General features: G+C 47.3%; 1 non-coding gene across 1 annotated transcript; it reads right to left on the minus strand.

Moving 5' to 3' along the window:
• Positions 1 to 2,061: 2,061 nt before the first annotated feature.
• Positions 2,062 to 2,144, minus strand: trnal-uaa (transfer RNA leucine (anticodon UAA)). The gene has a single exon. It is a non-coding gene; the product is annotated as a tRNA-Leu (tRNA).
• Between the last annotated feature and the right edge of the window lie 18,393 nt (positions 2,145 to 20,537).

Raw genomic sequence — 20,537 nt, forward strand, 5'->3', positions numbered from 1 at the left:
ATGTAAATACTGTAAATATAACCTGTGCAGGCAGGGATAGTGAGATACCTCATGTACATTATTGAAGGAAACTGATCTGTATTGTACCGGATGTAATATTAAAATTGAACTGCTTTGCAATGTAATTGCACAAATTATATGAATAAATTACATTTTGTGCAAAAGAAAGCAGCTTTCCTGTCAACACACACCTTGTCTCAGGGCACAACTTTCCTGTGATCTTGTCACACCCAATTTCGCTCGATATCTTCTGACACACACACTTTACAGTCTGTCATTTCCAAAAACAAGCCTTCTAAAATCAAAAGACCTTTTGTTTATTTCTCCTTTCTTTTTATTTCTCCTCTATTCTTCTCAATCACTCCCTTCAACAGTCCTGTTCAGATCAAGGTGGAATGTGAATAGTGTCACAACTCACCTCTGACACTATTATTACCCTTCTCTTTTCTTGTCTTATTCAATGGGAAAGTTTTATTCACCAGTCTGTTGCTGTTTTACACTCTTGCCATACCATCTGGTATTGCATCCATCTGAATTCTGTGCTTTCATGGCCTTATATATCTTTTCCTCTTCTGGATGATTTGTTTGCTTCAGTTCCATTCAACCAGGCTGGACCACAGGGAAGCTCAGAACAAAGAACAAAGAACAGTGCAGCACAGGAACAGGCCATTTGGCCCTCCAAGCCTGCGCTGATCTTGATGCCTGCCTAAGCTAACACCTTCTGCACTTCCGGGGCCCATATCCCTCTATTCCCTTCCTATTCATGTATTTGTCAAGATGTCTCTTAAACGTCGCTATCGTATCTGCTTCCACCACCTCCCCTGGCAGCAAGTTCCAGGCACTCACCATCCTCTGTGTAAAAAACATGCCTCGCACATCCCCTCTAAACTTTGCCCATCGCACCTTAAACCTATGTCCTCTAATAACTGACTCTTCCACCCTGGGAAAAAGCTTCTGACTATCCACTCTGTCCATGCCGCTCATAACTTTGTAAACCTCTATCATGTCGCCCCTTCACCTCCGTCGTTCCAGTGAAAACAATCCGAGTTTTTTCAACCTCTCCTCATAGCTAATGCCCTCCAGACCAGGCAACATCCTGGTAAACCTCCTCTGTACCCTCTCCAAAGCCTCCACATCCTTCTGGTAGTGTGGCGACCAGAATTGCACGCAATATTCTAAGTGTGGCCTAACTATGGTTCTGTACAGCTGCAACATGACTTGCCAATTTTTATACTCTATGCCCCGACCGATGAAGGCAAGCATGCCGTATGCCTTCTTGACTACCTTATCCACCTGCGTTGCCACTTTCAGTGACCTTTGCCTTGGGTGGGTCCACGTTGATCCATGACATTCAGAATCACCTCCATGAAATAACTCCATAGTACAACTACAGTAACCACACAGAATCTGCTTCAAACACTCCTACACATTTTATCTGTTCTGACTGTCAACACCTCCAGCTCTTTTGTTTAAGTGGAACCCATCAGGTTTGTATAGGCTCCTTCTATTCTGAAAGCTGTAGCACTGGTTCAGGGAATTCAGCCCTGTTTCTCTACTCTCAAGGCTCAGCCATGCTTGATCTGCATCGTATTTTGCTTTTATTGCAATGTTACAAGACCTCCAATCCTCTGGAAAACGATGGTCAGACCTTCCACTATTTCTTCCCTGGCTTCATTCAACAGCCTGGGGTACATTTCATCTGGTCCTGATGATTTATCCACATTCAAGGATGTTCATCCAATTAAGACTTCCTCTCTCCTTAAGTTATCACGTCCAATACTTCACACTCCTCCTCCTTCAGAACAATATCTGCATCACCCTCTCATTTGAGAAGACAGTAAACTATTCATTAAGGATATTGGCAACATCTTCCACCCCGATACAAAGGTTACATTTTTGATCTTTTCTGTGCCCTGCTGGTTGCTTGGTTGCCTCTCACTCTAATGTTTTGATGCAACATCTTTGGGTCCATTGTTATTTTGCTTGTCCATGTTCTTTCCTGCTTTCTCTTTGCTCTTCACCGCTGCTCCCAAACGCCTCCAGTGCAGTCAAAACACAATGTGTCAGAAGTGGGATTTGAACCCACGCCTCCCATGGAGACTGCGAATTAAACGCAGCGCCTTAGACCGCTCGGCCATCCTGACCGCCTATTGGCTATTATTAATGCTAAGGAAATTAACCATTCTTTGTGAAAATATTTGTGAGATTGAGGAAATGTCTGGAAGAGGAAAGACCAGCGGGAAAGCTCGGGCCAAGGCCAAGTCTCGCTCCTCCCAGGCTGGACTGTAGTTCCCGGTGGGCCGTGTTCACAGGCTCCTGAGAAAGGGTACCTATGCTGAGCGTGTGGGTGCCGGAGCCCCGGTCTATCTGGCTGCTGTGCTCGAGTATCTGACCGCTGAAATCCTCGAGCTGGCCGGCAACGCGGCCCGGGACAACAAGAAGACCCGCATCATTCCCAGACACCTGCAACTGGCCGTCCGCAACGACGAGGAGCTCAACAAGCTGCTGGGAGGGGTGACTATCGCTCAGGGCGGGGTGCTGCCTAATATCCAGGCCGTGCTGCTGCCCAAGAAAACCAGCGCTCAGAGCTCCCAGAAAAAGTAAAGCGGCCAAAATGTCATCAAATAGACCAAAGGCTCTTTTCAGAGCCACCCACAGTCTCTGCGAAAGGGCTGGTTACTGTCAGGAGGGAATCAGAGATGGAGTTATTGGAACAGTGGATTGACCTGTTTCACATCTGTCCAGGTGTCTTTTCAGTTCCCTCTCTGGATTTCGCTCTGTTTCTCTGCTCACACATCTCCCCCTGCAGTTAAGTGAAGAAGTGAACGACAGGGTGAAGAATCAACAATTTAATAAATCCCGCTGCCTTCGATTTGATAAAACCCGAGATTATCCCGGGACATTAACGGGAACTGGTTCGGAGCTGATGAATTAATTTAATAATGGAAGTGTCCGGGTTAATTCTCTGTTTTTCATTTGGACAGTTTGAATTGTGTTTTTTTTTCTCCGGTGATCTGAGCGCCACTTCTCAATGAGAATCTGCTCCCAGAACAGAGTAAATGCAGGAAGAATGAGGCCATTCTCGGGCTGTGTGTTTCTCTCCTAACCTGATCTGTTTAGACCGCACTGTTCCCAGAGGACGGAATCAGTGAGACTTGTGCACACGCAGGAGCTGAGTCCACTGCAGCGCTTTAATATGTACCTTCTCCCCGGCCCTCCCTATTCTCCGGACACAAAGTTGTTTGTTCCCCCGGCGGCGGGGTAGAGTCGGGGATTCTCTCCCCGCAGTGTCAGTGGCAGCAGCCCCGGGGAACTGGCGGTTTCAGTCAGAGTGACCGAGCTACCTTACAGGACTCTCCCCCTGAATTTGTGAACTGAGACTACACCGAACACATCTCCAGTTAGTGTGAGGGCCGGACATCCTTCTGTTTTATTACAGAGAGTGGGGAAAGGGCTGGGTGGAGGGGATGTCAGCGAGTCACCAGGGATCCTGGATTTACTCCAAATCATTTCCATGTGGAATCTACAGGCGGGGCCCGGACAGGGATCATTTGATCAGGGGATCAGCTCTTTCCTGAGAGATGTGGGTGGCTCTGAGAAGAGCCTTTGTGTTCAGATGTTTACAAGTTTCCCGCGCTCTTTCACTTCTTTCCAGACCCTGCTTTCTGAGCCTTCGCTGCTTTCGGCTTGACCTTGCTCTTCCATGTCTGCACTTTCTTCAGCGCCTTTCCGCCCGCCGCACTCTTGCCTTTTTTGACCTTCTTCGCAGGATACTTTTTCTGAAGCGTTGCTTTCTTCACCGCCTTATTTGGCGTTGCCGCCGCCTTGCTGCTCGTTTTCTTGGCTGTTACTTTCTTTGTTGTCACTTTCTTGGCTGCTGGTTTCTACACCAATGATTTCTTGTCTGCTGGTTTCTAACGAAGGATTTCTTGTCTGCTGGTTTCTTCACTAAAGATTTCTTGGCTGCTGATTTCTTCACTAAAGATTTCTTGTCTACTGGTGTCTTCACGAAAGATTTCTGAGCTGCTGGTTTCTTCACTAAAGATTTCTTGTCTGCTGGTTTCTTCGCTGAAGATTTCTTGGTTGCTGATTTCTTCAATAAAGATTTCTTGTCTGCTGGTTTCTTCACTAAAGATTTCTTGTCGGCTGGTTTCTTCGCTAAAGATTTCTTGTCTGCTGGTTTTTTCACTGAAGATTTCTTGTCTGCTGGTTTCTTCACCTTCTTTCCCACTTTTCCCTGGGTTTTCCTTCTTGCTGATTTTGAAGGAGCTGGAGGCTCCCTGTCCCTTGCTCTGCACCAGGGAGCCTTTGTTCACATTCCTCTTGATACTTTGCTTGATCTGGGTCCTGAGCTTCTCCACATCGACACCGCTGCTCCCCAGAGCCTTCTTTATGGCGGCCAGGGACATCCCCTTGCGATCGCTGAAAGCCGGCACAATCTTGAGGATCTGTTCGCCCAACGGGAGACCGGCTGGCTTTTTCCGGGGAGCCGCCGCCTTCTTCTTCGGGGTCTTGACTTGGGCGGCGGCTGGAGGAGCCGTTTGGGCGGCTGCACGATCGGTCATGTACGGGACTCTGCACAAATTCTCTCTGTCAATGTGAACTGGGTCAGAAATGAAGCCGGTGATGGCGGCACAGAGCAACTTAAAGGCAGAGAGAGGACGGGGCGGAGACAAGCTGCTGTCAGCTCCCGGCTCCTGCTGTCTCTCTGTGTTTCTCTCTCCTCACAAACTCTCCAATTCCATTGAAATTCAGACACTCCAGACTTCCAGACTAGATCTTTCCTGTCTCTCACTCCAGTATGTTTGCTGTTGAAAAGCTTTCACTAGGATTGAGGACTCCATTTTCCATTTCACCTGGTTTTATTGCTGCACTGACCGCCCTCTCTCACTCCTCGCTGACATGTTCTCTACTTTTCAACTGAAATCTTGAAATAAAAAAAAATCCCGAATTCCCACTTTGGGGCTGAGCAGGGAGCAGGGCGGTTCTTTGACTGGAAAATCATTTGATTTTACACAAGAATGACTCTGAAATCCGGCGATGAGAGCGGACCCACAAACACAGTGGCTTCAGACTAACCCGCCCTCCGCTTTAATACAATCTCTCTTCCACAATATTCAATTCTGCATATTCACAGGACAAACTGTTCCCTGAATGTAGAGTTCCCAGGATAGGTTTTCCCCTCCGCTCAGTCTGTGCTGCGGATTCTCGGGGGTGAGTTGTATTTTCTCAGCTCAGTCAGTGTTAAACAGTCTGGGGCCGGCGCTCCGAATATTGTCTGTTAACCAGAGTCCGCTACAAGAGCCAATCACAGTTGTGACTTTTTTTATTCGTTCATGGGATTTGGGTGTGAGTCCAGAACCAGGGGTCATAATCTAAGGATACGGGGTAAACCTTTCAGGTTGTCCTTTCTCTCTCTGCCCCTCTCTCTCTGCCGACACCCACCCCCGGTCTCCTCTCTCCCTCTTACTTTCCTCTCTCTCTCTCTCTCCCTCTCTCTGACAGTTGCAGAGAGCGAGAACTCTCAGCTTTATGGTTAGTCTTTTTTTAAAAATCGCAGCCGTCAGTTTCACAGCTGACAGGTGCTTTGAGCAGAGACAGCACTTCCGAAACTCGGATAAGCTCGGGTTTTTCTGGAGGGCTTTTAAATGAAATCAGAACTGCCGGAAAGCTCCGAACTTGTCCGAGGTTCTGAAACGTTGTCTCTGCTCTCAGGACCTGTCAGCTGTGAAACTGACGGCTGCGATTTGATTGAAAGTCAGACTGGTCTGGAAGAAGAAGCCAATGGGAAATTTCTCATCCCTGAAATTATCAGTCACGGACCGAACTGTTTTAACGTGGACACTGGTGTCCATGTACAGACATGTTGCCAACCCTTGTTCTTCACACAGACTTACCAATCACACACTGATCAACCCCAACACATAATTTGACTTTTTTATTGAAGACTGACAATACTATATACAATTTACCGGAGAGTATTACAGGCACATCTTACCGGGGATCATCCCATCTCCTACTCTGTCACATACTGTATGACATCACTTCCTGAAGTGATGATGCACACACGAGTTACCAATTCCTTGAAACAAAGAGTAGGCATAAATGGGCCATTTTCTCATTGGCAGGATGTGACTGGTGGAGTGCCACAAGGATCAGTGCTTGGGGTTCAATTATTTACTATCTATATTAATGACATGGAGGAGGGGGCAGAGTGTAATATATCCAAATTTGCTGATGATACAAAAATAGGTAGGGCATGTTGTCATGAAGACATAAGGAATCTCCAAGGGGATATAGATAGGTTGAGTGAGTGGGCAAAAACTTGGCAGATGGAGTTTAATGTAGGAAAGTGTGAGGTCATACACTTTGGTAGGAAGAATCAAAATGCAGACTATTATATAAATAGACAGAGACTCCAAAAAAGAGGGATCTGGGTGTTCTTGTGATTGAAACACAAAAAGTTAGCATGCAGGTGCAGCAAGTAATTAAGAGGGCAAATGGAATTTTGGCCTTTATTGCTAGGGGGCTGGAGTTTAAAAATAGGGAAGTCTTGTTAAAGCTGTACAGGGTGTTGGTGAGGCCACACCTGGAGTGCTGTGTACAGTTTTGGTCCCCGTATTTAAGAAAGGATATATTGGCATTGGATACAGTCAAAAGAGATTCACTCGGCTGATTCCTGGGAGAAAGGGGTTGACTTATCAAGAATGGCTAACAAGTTAGGCCTTTATACATTAAAGTTTAGAAGAATAAGCGTGATCTTATTGAAATGTATAAGATTCTGAGGGGGCTTGACAGGGTAGATGTTTCCACTAGTGGGGGAATCTCAAAGTAGGTGACATAGTTACAGAATAAGGGGACAGTCATTTAAAACTGAGATGCAAAGGAATTTCTTCTCTCAGAGGGTAGTGAATGTCTGGAATTCTCTACCCAGAGAGTTGTGGAGGCTAAATCACTGAAAGCATTTCAAGAGGAGGTAGATAGATTTTTGAAATATTGGGGAGTTGAGGGCTATGAGGAGCTGGCACGAAAGAGGAGTTGAGGTCTGGGGCAAATCATCCCTGATCTTATTAAATGGTGGGGCAGGCTTTGGGGACTGAATGGCCTACTCCTGCTCCTATTTCTTATGTTCTTATAATGGGGCTACAAAGAGATGTAGATCGGTTAAGTGAGTGGGCAACAACCTGGCAAATGGAGTAAAATGTGGGAAAGTGTGAAATTGTCCATTTTGGCGGGAAGAATAAAAAAGAAGCATATTATCTAAATGGTGAGAGATTGCAGAGCCCTGAGATGCAGAGGGATCTGGGTGTCCTCGTGTATGAATCGCACAAGGTTAGTATGCAGGTACAGCACGGAATTAGGAAAGCTAATAGAATGCTCGTGTTTATCGCGAGGGGAATTGAATACAAAACTAGGGAGGTTATGCTTCAGCTATACAGGGCATTGGTCAGAGCACATCTGGAGTACTGTCTACAGAACTGGTCTCCTTATTTAAGGAAGGATGTGAATGCATTGGAGGCAGTTCAGAGAAGGTTTACTGGACAAATACCTGGAATGGTGGGCTGTCTGACAAGGAAAAATTGGACAGGCTTGGCTTGTATCCGCAAGAGTTTAGAAGAGTAAGAGGCAACTTGATTGAAACACATAAGATCCCGAGGGTCTTGACAGGGTGGATGTACAAAGGATGTTTCCTCTTGTGGGAGAATCTAAAATTAGGGGTCACTGTTTAAAAATATGAGGTCGCCCATTTAAGACAGAGATGAGGAGAATTTTTTTCTCTTAGAGGGTTGTGAGTCTTTGCAGTTCTCTTCCTCAAAACGCAGTGGAAGCAGAGTCTTTGAATATTTTTAAGGCAGATGTAGACAGATTCTTGATAAACAAGGGGGTGGTCAGGGGTAGCTGGAAATGTGGGTCATCAGTTCAGCTATGAAATTATTGAATGGCGGAGCAGGCTTGAAGGGCCGAGTGGCCTACTCCTGCTCCTAATTCATATGTTCATATGCTTGTATGTTTGTATAAAGCCCAAGATGCCATATATTTTACTACTACTCTCTCAATATGCCCTGCTACCTGCAAAGATCAATGCACATGCATCCCCAGGTCCCTCTGTCCCTGAACACTCTTTAGAACTGTGCCATTCAGGATACATTGCCTCTCCCTATTCCTTCTGTCAAAATGCATCACCTCACACTTAACAGTATTAAATTCCATCCGTCACCTCTCTGCTCATTCTGCTAGCCTATCTATGTCCTATTGCAGGCGGTTCATATCATCCTCACTGTTTGCCTCACCTCCAAGTTTGGTATCGTCAGCAAATTTTGAGATTCCGTTCCGTATTCCAAGATCCACATATTTTATACATAGCAAGAAAAGCAGTGATCCCAGCACTGACCCTCGGGGAACACCACTGTCGACCATCCCCTAGTCTGAAAAGAAACCATTTACTACAACTTGCTTGTTTCTGCCCTTAATCCAATTTTTTGAGGGGAGATTTGATTGAAATGTATAAAATTGTGAGGGGTCTGGATAGAGTGGATGGGAATGGTCTATTTACCTTAGCAGGGAGGTCAATGACTAAGGGGCATAGATTTAAAGTGATTCGTTGAACGATTAGAGGGGAGATGAGGAACAGTTTTTTCACCCAGAGGGTGCGAGGGGTCTGAAACTCACTGCCTATAAGGGTAGTTGAGGCAGAAACCCTCAACTCATTTAAGAGGAGTCTGGATGTGCACCTCAAGTACCTGAACCTGCAGGGCTACGGTCCAAATGCTGGACAATGGGATTCCGCTGGGTTGTCCGATTTTTGGCCTGCCTGTGCTGTAAACTTTCTATGTTCAATGATTCTATGCAGACACAATGGGCCGAATAGCCTCCTCCTGCACTGTAATAATTTTGTGATTTTTGACTCTCCAAAGCTTGTCCACCATCTACAAGGCACAAGCCAGGATGAGTGCAGCTCCAACAATACTCTAGAAACTCGACACTGTTCAGGACAAAGCAGCTGCCTTGATTGTCACCCCATTCACCACCTTAAACATTCACTCCCTTCACCACTGACGCACAGTGGCAGTAGTGTGTACCATCTACCAGATGCACTGCTGCAACTCACCAAGGCTCCTTCAAAAACACCTTCCAAACCGAAGACCTCCACCACCTTGAAGGACAAGGGCTGCAGATGCATGGAAACACCACCATCTGCAAGTTCCCCTTCAAGTCACACACCATCTGATCTGCAACAATATCGCTGTTCATTCACTGATGTTGGGTCAAAATCCTGGATCTCCCTTCCTAACAACACTGTGGGTGTACCTACACCACATGGAGTGCAGCAATTCAAGAAGGCAGCTCACCGCCACCTTGTCAAGGACAATTAGGGATGGGTAACAAATTCTGGCCTTGCCAGTGTCGCTCACATCCCATGAAAGAATATGCCCCATCTTATATGCAATTATCCCCTGAATGCAGCCCAACCCTCTATTTGCTCCAACTATCACTTCACAGCATTGCTGCTGTAACTTTAGAGATCTGTGCACTAGAACATCCAGATCTCTGCTCAAAATTATTTTCTTTCTCCACCTGCTTTAATGTTTTTCCCTGAAGGGTGTATGAATGTTGAGCATTCGCCCTGTCCACATGAATAACACTGCACTTACCCAAATTAAACATCATTTACCAGTCAAGAACCCAATCTCCCAACACATGAAGATCAGCCTGAAACAGTCGAGCATCGTCTACAGATGAACACTCGCACAGATCTTCAAATCATCTGTAAATTTACAGATGGTGCCCCCTACACCTACATCCAGATCATTAATAAAAATAATAAAGAGCAACAGACCCAACACCGATCCCTGTGGGACCCCACTGGTAACTGGTCTCCAAACAGATCCAGATCCATCTGTAACTACTTTCTGCCGACGTCGTGCCAGTCAGTTCCCAATCCAGATCAATATATTACCACTGATACCAGGGACTTTAATCTTATAGAGAAGCCTCTTGTGTGGAACCTTATCAAAATCTTTTGGCTGAGATCCGTTAATTGAGCACAGGCCGGGGATGAGGCCTAAGCCTGTCCTGCTCTGTGTGTGGGTCTCAGGAAGGCACAAGGTGAGATCAGCTCACTGAGCACAGGCCCTTCCTGCTCTATATAGTGCTCAGTACCTCACCAAATGAGAATAACTAACACACCACAGGCCAGGGAGCCTCGGCCCATCCTCCCCTGATTGTGGTTCAGTGCCAACCAGGTCAGATCAGCTAATTCAGCACAGGCTGGAGATGGAAGCTGGATCTTTCCTGCTCTGGGGGCTCCGTACCATACCAGGTGTGATGAAGTAAAATACCACAGGCCGGGGATGGAGCCTGGGATTTTCCTGTTCTGTGTGGGGCTCTGTACAACACCGTGTGAGATGAACTATCATCCCTCAGGCTGAGGAAGGAGCCTGGGCCCATTCTGTTCTGTGTGGCTCCTACAACATTGGGTGGGTTCAGTTAACTCAACACAGGCCATGAATACAACCAGGCCCTTTCCTGCTCCATGTGGCTCAGTATCACACCAGGTGACATCAGCTAACACAGGCCAGGTGGGGCTGGGGCTGGAGCCTCGGCCTGTCCTGCTCTGTGGGCTCAGTAACACAGCCTGTAAGATGAACTTTTTTCACAAGACTTCAGTGTATTTAACTCTGTGTCCAACACTGTGTTTATAAAGAGTGTAATTTATTGACTGGTCTCTTGGATCTTGGAGCAAAGAGGGTAACAGACAGAGGTCTGTGTGCAGAGGGTTTGGGGGTGAGCTCTGATTCCTAACCCTTTCTGGATTGTGAGGAATAAAGAATGAATGAGAGAGAGAGAATGTGGGAGAAGGGATGATAGAAGAATTTGTCTGTGAACCTGATTAAAAGTGGCTCAAACGCAAAATAATATGAAGATATCAAGAGCAGAACATTAACATAATCTGAGTTCCGCGATCTGGTCGGGTCCCATTCCCCTGAAGTGAGGAATGAACGGGTGGGGAAATTCCGCCTGGAGTTATATTTGTCTCCAATGTAGATGAGCTCACAGTGAGGATGGAATAGCTCAGTTGGGAGAACACTAGATTGAAGAACCAGGATACAATCCCTGGTTTCATCAGTTTTAATTTGGTGTCTCCATCAGTTTAAGTAGAGAGAATCAGAGGGGAGATTTTCCACTCTTGAACCCATGGGCTGAATTTTAAACGAACGGTGCGGCTCTCGGCAGAGGCACCGGAAGCGGGTGTCGTCACCACACGAGTGAAATGTGGCCGACCGACTCCGATCACGGAGCAGCCGACAAATTAATGAAGGGGAGGCGTGGGGCCTATGTAAACAAGGACCAGAGGCAGGGAACGAGGTGCCGATGGCACTGACATCTGACACAACGGCAGGTGCTGGCACCATATTTAAAGGGCTGCCAGCCCTGCATTCACTGCTGCCTGGTTTAAAGGAGTGTCTTCCTGAGAGCCCTCTGCTGTCCCAGGACCAGTTCCGCTGCCTCTGATGCCCCAGGACCCGTTCTGCTGCCTCTGTTGCCTGATGGGTAAGGAGCTGAATGCGAGCCTGCAGTGACCATGGTGCCACGGTTTAGCGATGCCTCCCTGCAGGTTCTCCTCCAGGTGGCAAGAGAAAGGTGCAAGATCCTCTTCCCCAGGGATGGGAGGTGGAGACCTGTCCACCTGACCAAGCAAAGCTGGCTGGAGATAGTAGGTGAGGTCAGCAGCCATGGGTTCACCCCCAGGACATGGATCCAGTGCAGGAAATGGGTCAATGACCTGATCCAGGTTGCTCATGCGACAACTCAAAACACTTTGGACCCTTTGGACATTGCATGTGGCAGAGTGAGAGGGAATGTTTAGTGGAAAGGCAGTGACCACCCAGTCATATGCATTGGGGAAGGGCAGCAGGAGAGGCACACGTCAGTCATTATATAACCTCACACAGTCCCTCGAGAGGGGCCGCATGCAGGAGGCATATGTGTGTCCACATCATGGACTGCTGGACTATCACCATTGAGATGTTGGGCTTGTCCCCGCTGGGAGACTAACTTTGTTCATCATTGTGTCTGCAGGAGAAGACATCCCACAATTGGAAAGAGCGTGTCAAGACTGGCGGTGGAGTGCCTTATCTCCGTTTCCTCATCCCGATGGAGGAGGAGGCCATGGAACAGGCAGGGCAGCAAAGCAGCAGCTCCATAGCTGATGGAGAGACAGGGGCATCTACCCAAGAGAGTGAGTGAACATCTCCTGGGGCACAAGGGAGCATCCGCTGCAAAGGAGCCACACTGCTCATCTGTTCACCACTGCATCAATGGAGCTGCACAGTAGGGGTGGTTGGAATGTCACGATGGTCAGACCGTAACCCTTCAATGTCCCTGTTTTCTCATGAAGGCCCGGATGAACGACAAGAGCAAAGCGCTGGAGAGACTGGGAGACAGCCGGACACGTATGAGGAGGAGGAGGGAGCCTCAGATGGTGCACCATCACATAATTCCCCTGCACCCTCCACCAGAACAGAAACGCTCACGCAAACTGATGAGCACATCACAGACAGGCCCGGGCAGCTGACGGAGGCTGTGACAGCCGAGGCCACTGACAGTTGGTGGTCTGTGGGAGGCCAGGCCCACACTGAGCCTCAGGCTGATGACATGCCTCTGGTGTCACCAGCAACACGGGAAATACCGCAGCTGCAGCGAGAGGTCAGGTAACCTCTGGCAGAGTTGCCAGAGGCTATGTGTACCCAAACAAGGATGGTGGAGGAGTCCATCCAGGCCTCAGGTGCTGCACTGTCTCTGATGGGGGTGTGTCTGGCTTCCTCCATTGAGAGATTGGTGACTCTCATGGAGAGCCAGATCCAGCCGATCAATCAGTGGCTGCCAGAGATGTTCGCAGACCTGCACTCCATCACTTTGTCCATGAGCTCCATCCAGCGGTGACAAGGTGAGAGGGGGGACGAGGCACCTGAATTCTCCACCAGGTCCACGTCCCTCTCAGGTCAGCAGGGAGGTACAAGTGTGTCTTATAAGGGGGAGGAGCAGCTGGCTGCTACATCTGGGGTCTCCTCTCAGGGTGCTCCTGGTGTGGACAGTAGCTCGAAAGTCCCTCTGCCAGTCACACCAGTGATGCCAGTGCCTCCATCATCCTCGATGACAGAGGGGGGGTCCCTGTACCTGTGCAGGAGGCCCTTAGTGTGCCGGGGCCCTCCAGGCCTCAGGCAGCCAGAGGACGGCCACCAATGTCATCCCAAGCCATGGGGAAGCAAGGTCAGCAGCCTGTCTCCACCTCAGCTGCCAGAGCAGGGGGAGCACCACGTAGGAGCACCCGGAAAAGATTTAAGAAGAGCACCTAGATTCACTGAGGGGTTCACGGGTGAATGTACATTCCAGATGGATAGGGTTGTGTTTGGTGTCACACAGAATAAAGAAATGATGTTCTCTCACTCTGTCTCCTTCTAATTGTTGATGCCCTTTGGGACTTCATTTAAACCCTTCCTCCCAAGGGGCTGGAAGTGAGGGACCAAGCCCTGAGTTCACAAAGCTTCGGCCTTGCCACTGTGCGATGTGTACCTGGGCGCTGTAGTGCAGAAGGAAGGAGGTGACAACAGGGATGATCAAAGCTAAGACTTTATTGACTTGGTTCCAGAAGGTGGTAAGGCTCAAAGGAAACGTGAATGTATAAGGGTGTCTCATGTCTCCCTTGTGTGTATCTCATGGTGGCTTTCCTGCTGTGCCTGAGGTCCTTCATCTGGCACTGCCTGAGCAGCGTCCTCCTCCACATCCTCATCATCAGAGGAGACATCACACTCCATGATCTCCTCACGAGTCAACACCTCACCCCTCTGTAATGCCAGATTGTGCTGTGCACAGCAAACCACCGCAATATACGAGACCCTCGCCGGGACATACTGAAGGACTCCACTGGAACAATCCAGGCGCTTCAATCTCATCTTCAGGAGACCAATGGCCTCCTTGATGGTCACTCGGGTTGACCCGCAGCAGGTTTTGTACCTCTCCTCTGAATCGTTGTGTGGGTTCCTCACAGACGTCAGTACTCCTGTTCTCACTGGGTTGCCCTTGTCTCCAAGGATCCATCTCAGAAAGCGCATGGGGCCACGGAAAAGTTCTGGCACCTGCGACTGCCTTGGTATGCAGGCGTTGTGGCTGCTTCCCGCGATTTCTGCACACACCTATAGGATCCATTTGTGATGGTCACAGACCAGTTACACACTGAGCAAATGGAAGCCCTTCCTGTTGAAGGGTGCTGGCTGGTCTGCAGGAGCCTTGATGGTCACATGGGTGCAGTCAATGACACCCTACACCTGGGGAAATCCAGCGATGGCCCTGAATCCTATAGCCCTCTTCGCGTGACTGTTTGGATCGATGTGCACATAGTCACCGGCCCTCCTGAACAGGACATTGGTGACCTCCTTGATGCACTGATTCACCACAGACTGTGATATTCCACACATATCTCCAGTGGATCCCCGCAATGATCTGGTCATCCAGAAGTTCAGTGGCACAGTGACCTTCAGTGACACCGGCATCAGGTGCCCACCAAGTCCCATGGGGCACAGCTGCATCATGGCAGAGAGATCAGTGACAACCTCCGTGGAGAGGTGCAGTCTGTGGAGACACTGTCACTCGGACATCTGTAGGTAGTTGAACCTTGGCTGACGTGTTCCTCTGCCTCCTTCTCCAGCCTCCTGTTCGAGGCTGGCCTTCCTGTGGGCACCCAAGCTGCTGTGGTGTCCCTGCTGGTGCCTGCCCTTCCCTCCCTCCCTCTCTACTCCTCCTCAATGGGAGCCTCGAATCCAGGGTGAATGAGGCCCATGACAGGTTGCCCCTCCCTGAGTGCAAGGCCTTCACAGTAAACAACACCCAGCCACATTTACCTCACTCTTTACCCACTCACATTTACCCTCATTGAGATGGCACTGCCTCAATGGCACCCTGGTGTAGCTCCCCCTGCAGAGCTGGCACATTGGCCCCCACTCCTGACAGTGATTCCGGATGCCCTTTCCCCCTCCACCCTTGCTGCCAAGTTACGCTACCTCACCCGACAGCTTCCCAGTGAAGCCAACACTCAGCTCCCACCTCCCAGTCACCTTCTTTAACCAGGCGAGGCTCTGAAGCCCCGTGGTTCCCGTGTGCTATTAGTTCAATTGGATCCAGTGAATAAAATTGCTGACAATTGGACTCATAAATACTTGAAATGCCTTCTTGCCATGTGGATGTGCGAAGTCTGCCCTCCATGTCAGCCGCCGACAGAAAAATCCATTCCAATGTATTCCATTCCAATTGGCCGTTCTCAATAAAGTGTCAGGAATGAAGGTCAGAGGAACAGACCAGGCTGGAAACACAGAAAGAGCGAGGAGAAGCTGGTGTGAAAAACAGAGATTAAACAACAGGCTTGTTCAGTTGGTTTGGGTCTGGTGTTTAGAATACCCGGAATCTGGGTTCACTTCCCTTCCAACTCAGCGAATTGTATCAACATTATGTTCATAAAACCATGGACTGATACCCAAAGAAGGGGACCATTTGGTCCATTGTGTCAGTGCTGTCTCTTTGGTTGTGCTATCCAATTAGTCCTGCTGCTTAGCTTTTTCCTGTAATCCGTACATTTTTCCTTCCAGTATTTATCCCAATTGCTTTTCAAAGTTACTACTGAATCTGCTTTCAAGTCCTGATCAGACAGTGCATTCCAGATCACAACACATCACTGTATAAAAAATCATTCCTCATTTCGCCTCTGGTTCTTTTCTCAATCACCTGATAAATACATCCTCTGGTTACTGACCCTTTTGCCACTGGAAACAATTTCTCCTTATTTAACTTATTGAAAACCTTCTTGATGTCACATACTAGACTGCCAGTAAAACTGAAGCCCATGGAATAAAAGGGACAATGACAGCATGCATATGAAATTAGCAGACTGATAGGAACATAGAAGCAGGAGTAGGCCATTCAGCCCATTGAGACCACCCCGCCATTCAATATGATGATGATTGATCATCCACTTCAATGCCTTTTTCCCACACTATCTCCATATCCCCTATGTCATTTGTATTTAGAAATCTGTCAATCTCTGCTTTAAACATACTCAATGACTGAGCTTCCACAGCTCTCTGGGGTAGAGAATTCCAAAGATTCACAACCCTCTGAGTAAAGAAATTTCTCCTGGTCTCTGTCCTAAGTGGCGTTCCCCTTCTGTTGAAATTGTGTCCCCTGGTTCTAGACTCCTCAACCGGAGGAAAAACTTCATCTACCCTGTCTATCCCTTTAAATATTTTGTAAGTTTCAATGAGATCACCTCTCATTCTTTGAAACTCTGGAGAATACAGGCCCAGTTTCCCCAATCTCTCTTCATAGGACAGTCCTGCCATCCCGGGAACAAGTCTGGTGAACCTTCATTGCACTCCCTCTATGGCAATGATATCCTTCCTAAGGTAAGGGGACCAAAATTGCACACAGTATTCCAAACTGCAGACCAACCAAGGTTATATACAATTGAAGCAAGACTTCACTACTCCTGTACTCAAATCCTCTTGTGATAGAGGCTAACATATCATTAGCCTTCCTAATTGCTTGCTGCACCTGCATGTTAGCTTTCAGTCACTTATTGACAAGGACACCCAGGCCCCTTTGTACATCTACACTTTCTAATCTCTTACCATTTATGAAATAATCTGCACATCTGTTCCTCCTACCAAAGTGGATAACCTCACATTTTTACACATTATATTCCATGTGCCACTTTCTTGTCCACTCACTAAGTCTGTCCAAATCCGCTTGAAGCCGCTTTGCATCTTCCTCACAACACACATTCCCACCTAGTTTTGTGTCATCTGCGAACTTGGAAATACTACATTTGGTCCCCACATCCGAATCATTGGTGTATTTTGTGAACAGCTGGGTCACAGTGTAGTGGTGAACAGTTGTATTTCTGTCTGGAGGAAGGTTGACAGTGGGTTCCCCATGGTTCCTCATAACCTCAGACTGGAAAAGCTGGGGTTGTTCTCCTTGGAGCAGAGCAAGTTCAGAACAACTTTGACAGAGTTAGAATCAAGGAATCAAATGGTTACAGGACAGAAGGAGACCATTCAGTCCATCATGTCCATGACAGCTCTTTGCAAGAGCAAATCAGCTAATTCCACTCCTCTGCCCTTTCATTGTAACCCTGCAAATTTTCTCTATTCAGGTGTTTATCCAATTCCCTTTTGAAAACCCCGATTGAATCTGCCTCCAGCACTCTCAGGCAGTGTAATCCAGATCCGAACCACTCACTCTGTCCCACACCCCTGGTACCATTGCAGAAAATCTCTTCTGTTCATTTCATCCCTCATAAATAATTGAAATGAAATGTTTATTAGGAAATGCACAATATAAAAAAGAGAGAGAGAAATAAATGCTGAGAAAAATAGAAGTCAATGTTTGGAAGGTAAAAAGAGCAAAAGATGTAACTTTTATTCTGGTTGAGTGAGAGGAATATATCACACTTTGGGGCTTTTTAAGAGGATTTACTGATAAACCTGCGATTTGAGAGGAAGCTGGTTCATGGTTTACAGAACAAATTCAGTCCCTGGGGTGGAGGCAACAGCTGCACTGTCCAATAACAGACAGGACGGCGACACTGTCTCAGGCCTGGTGAGCTCAGTCGATGACAGCATGAAACTCTGAATCTCAAGTTTTTGAGTTTGAGCCCCACGATGGGTGTTTTTTATTTCCTTTTTAGGCTGATTTTACAGGCATTCTCCAGCTCTGAATTCCTCGGCAGAGAGTTCAAGGAGTGTTTGAAATGAAATTCAACAGCAGTATGAGAAAGTCTCTCCTTGATTCAGGACTCTTACCTCTCTGCAGCAACTCGCTGCTGAAGATTGAATTTTATCTCATTTCATTTTCAGCTCATGGTCAATGTAAATCAGTGAGACATCTGGCTGTCTCCCACTTCACGATCCATCAGTGGTGAGAAATCAATGGGGAATATTACTCACATGTTACAATGTTTTATAAATACTTGAATGTATTTCACACTGTGTCTAACAGTGTGAATCTCCCCTGGTATATCAGCTCACCAATACTTCAACAGAACATTCACATAATGTGAGCTCTGACATCTGTTCAGATCCCATTCCCAAGACCTGGAAAGTGGGATTGGGCTGGATCGCTCTTTTTCAGCTGGCACGGACACGATTGCTAAATGGTTTCATTCTGTGCCATAAATTTTCTCCATTTTCTATGTTCTATGAAGTGAGGTGTGATTGGGAGGGACAATTCCACCAGGGTTATATTTTCTACCAAAACAATGACACAAGGGATACTTCACGTTTTCATTCATTCATACATGCGATGTGGGCATCGCTGGCTCGGCCAGCATTTATTGCCCATGAGAAAGTGGTGGTGAGCTGCCTTCTTGAACCATTACAGTCCATGTGCGGTAGGTACACCGTACAGTGCTGTGAGAAAGGGAGTTCCAGGATTTTGACCCAGCGACAGTGAAGGAACGGGGATATAGTTCCAAGTCAGGATGGTGTGTGGCTTGGAGGGGAACTTGCATGTGGTGGTATCCCCTGCATTTGCTGCCCTTACCCTTCTAGGTGGTAAAGGTCACTGGCTTGGAAGGTGCTGTCTAAGGAGTCGTGGTGCATTGCTGCAGTGCATCTTGTCGACGGTACACACTCTGCAACTGTGCGTCGATGGTGGAGGGAGTGAATGTTTGCAGATGGGGTGCCAATCATGCGGGCTGCTTTGGCCTGGCGATGTTGAGATTCTTGAGTTGGAATTGCACCCATCCAGGCAAGTGGAAAGTATTCCATCACGCTCTTGACTTGTGCCTTGTGGATGGTGGACAGGCTTTGGGGAGTCAAGAGTCATGGATGAGTGAGAGGAATATATCACACTTTGGGGCTTTTGTAAGAGGATTTATTGATAAACCTGGGATTTGAGAGGAAGCTGCTTCATGGTTTACAGAACTAATTCAGCCCCTGGGATGGAGCCAACAGCTGCACTGTAATTACTCACCTCAGGATTCCAAGCCTCTGACCTGCTCTTGTAGCTACGTTATTTGTATGGCACCCCATGGTAACCCCTATAATGTTGATAGAGCTGGATTCAGTGATTGTAATGCTATTGAATGTCAAGGGGAGATAGTTAGATTCTCTCTTGTTGGAGATATTCATTGCCTGGCACTTGTGTGGTGCGAATGTTACTTGCCACTTATCATCCCAAGTCTGTGTGACTGAAATAGCTCAGTTGGGAGAGTGTTAGACTAAAGATCCCTGGTTCAATCTGGGGTTTTGGCAGTTCTCCTTTATTCTGCATCGCCATTTGGTTTTGACTCTTGAGCTGCACAATTTACACTGAAATTATTTACCCAACTCTGAAGGTTGGATTGGAATAGAGAGATATCAAGGATGGGAAATATTTACATTGTCTGCTGTAGCTTATTCTCTATCTCCCTGTGTCCTTTTCCCCAGTTTTTCACTCTCTCGGGGCAGGGTGAACATTTGATTTGCTGCATATGTTGCAAACTGAAGCCTTTTCCACATCTCTGGGTGGTCAGACTCACTCTGTCTGTTTTTGCTGCTCGTGACCATTAACGAGAACAGGCCACGAGTTCAATGTTTATCAGCAAACGGAAGATAATTGGAAAGAATTCTGTGTTACTCCAGACCAGTGACAAAGATACAATGGATGTTATTCAAAATAAGTTTCCTCTGATATTTTATGTAAACTTGTTTGTATCTAAAAGTTGGATTTTAAGTGTAACAAAAATGTGTCAAATTATTAACTGACCATGTGACAGCGCACATGGGGATCAATTCCACAGCCTTGTTGTTATCAATACTGCGTCCGAACCAACAGAACTAAGTGGCCTATAGACAGAGCCAGGTATGGGTTTGAGCCGCACGCTGTGCGGTTTGTGTTTTATTTCTCACACTGGGTGACAGAGCAATTGTACAAACAATGGACACATCACATCCCTGAAACATTGTTCTGATAAAAAACAGTGTGAAATAAGAACTGAGCATGGAAATGGAACAGAACCAGAAATCAGGACTTTAATCTATTAAAGTTGATCTTGAAATTCAACCATTCACTGAACATTCCAACAGATTGAACTCTTTTCTGATTTCAAATCCAGGAACTTGAGCTGCTGTAAAACGTAACTGAGCCTGATGTGATTTGAACATGCAATCTTCTGATCTAGAGTCAGACGCGCTACTGTTGTGCCACATGCTCACAAATAAAGCCAAGGGTTCCATTCCTGGCAGATTTACTTCTTGTTTAGATTCAGTGATTGAAATTAATTCAATCCTCATCTGACCTCCACTCTGTAAAGGCCTGCCACCCGACCTGAACCCGACGGGACCCGACGACCTGTGTCGGGTTCGGGTCATGTCGGGTCGCTCTTCAGGGTCTGGCTTTTGGACTTGGGTAGGGTCAGGCCAGGTTCAGGTCAGGCTGGGTCCAGGTTGGACTGAGTCCGGGTGTGACACACACAGTAAGTATTACATTTAACTCTGCTGGGA

Source organism: Heterodontus francisci, unplaced genomic scaffold (genome assembly GCF_036365525.1).
Source record: "Heterodontus francisci isolate sHetFra1 unplaced genomic scaffold, sHetFra1.hap1 HAP1_SCAFFOLD_174, whole genome shotgun sequence".
NCBI lineage: Eukaryota > Metazoa > Chordata > Chondrichthyes > Heterodontiformes > Heterodontidae > Heterodontus > Heterodontus francisci.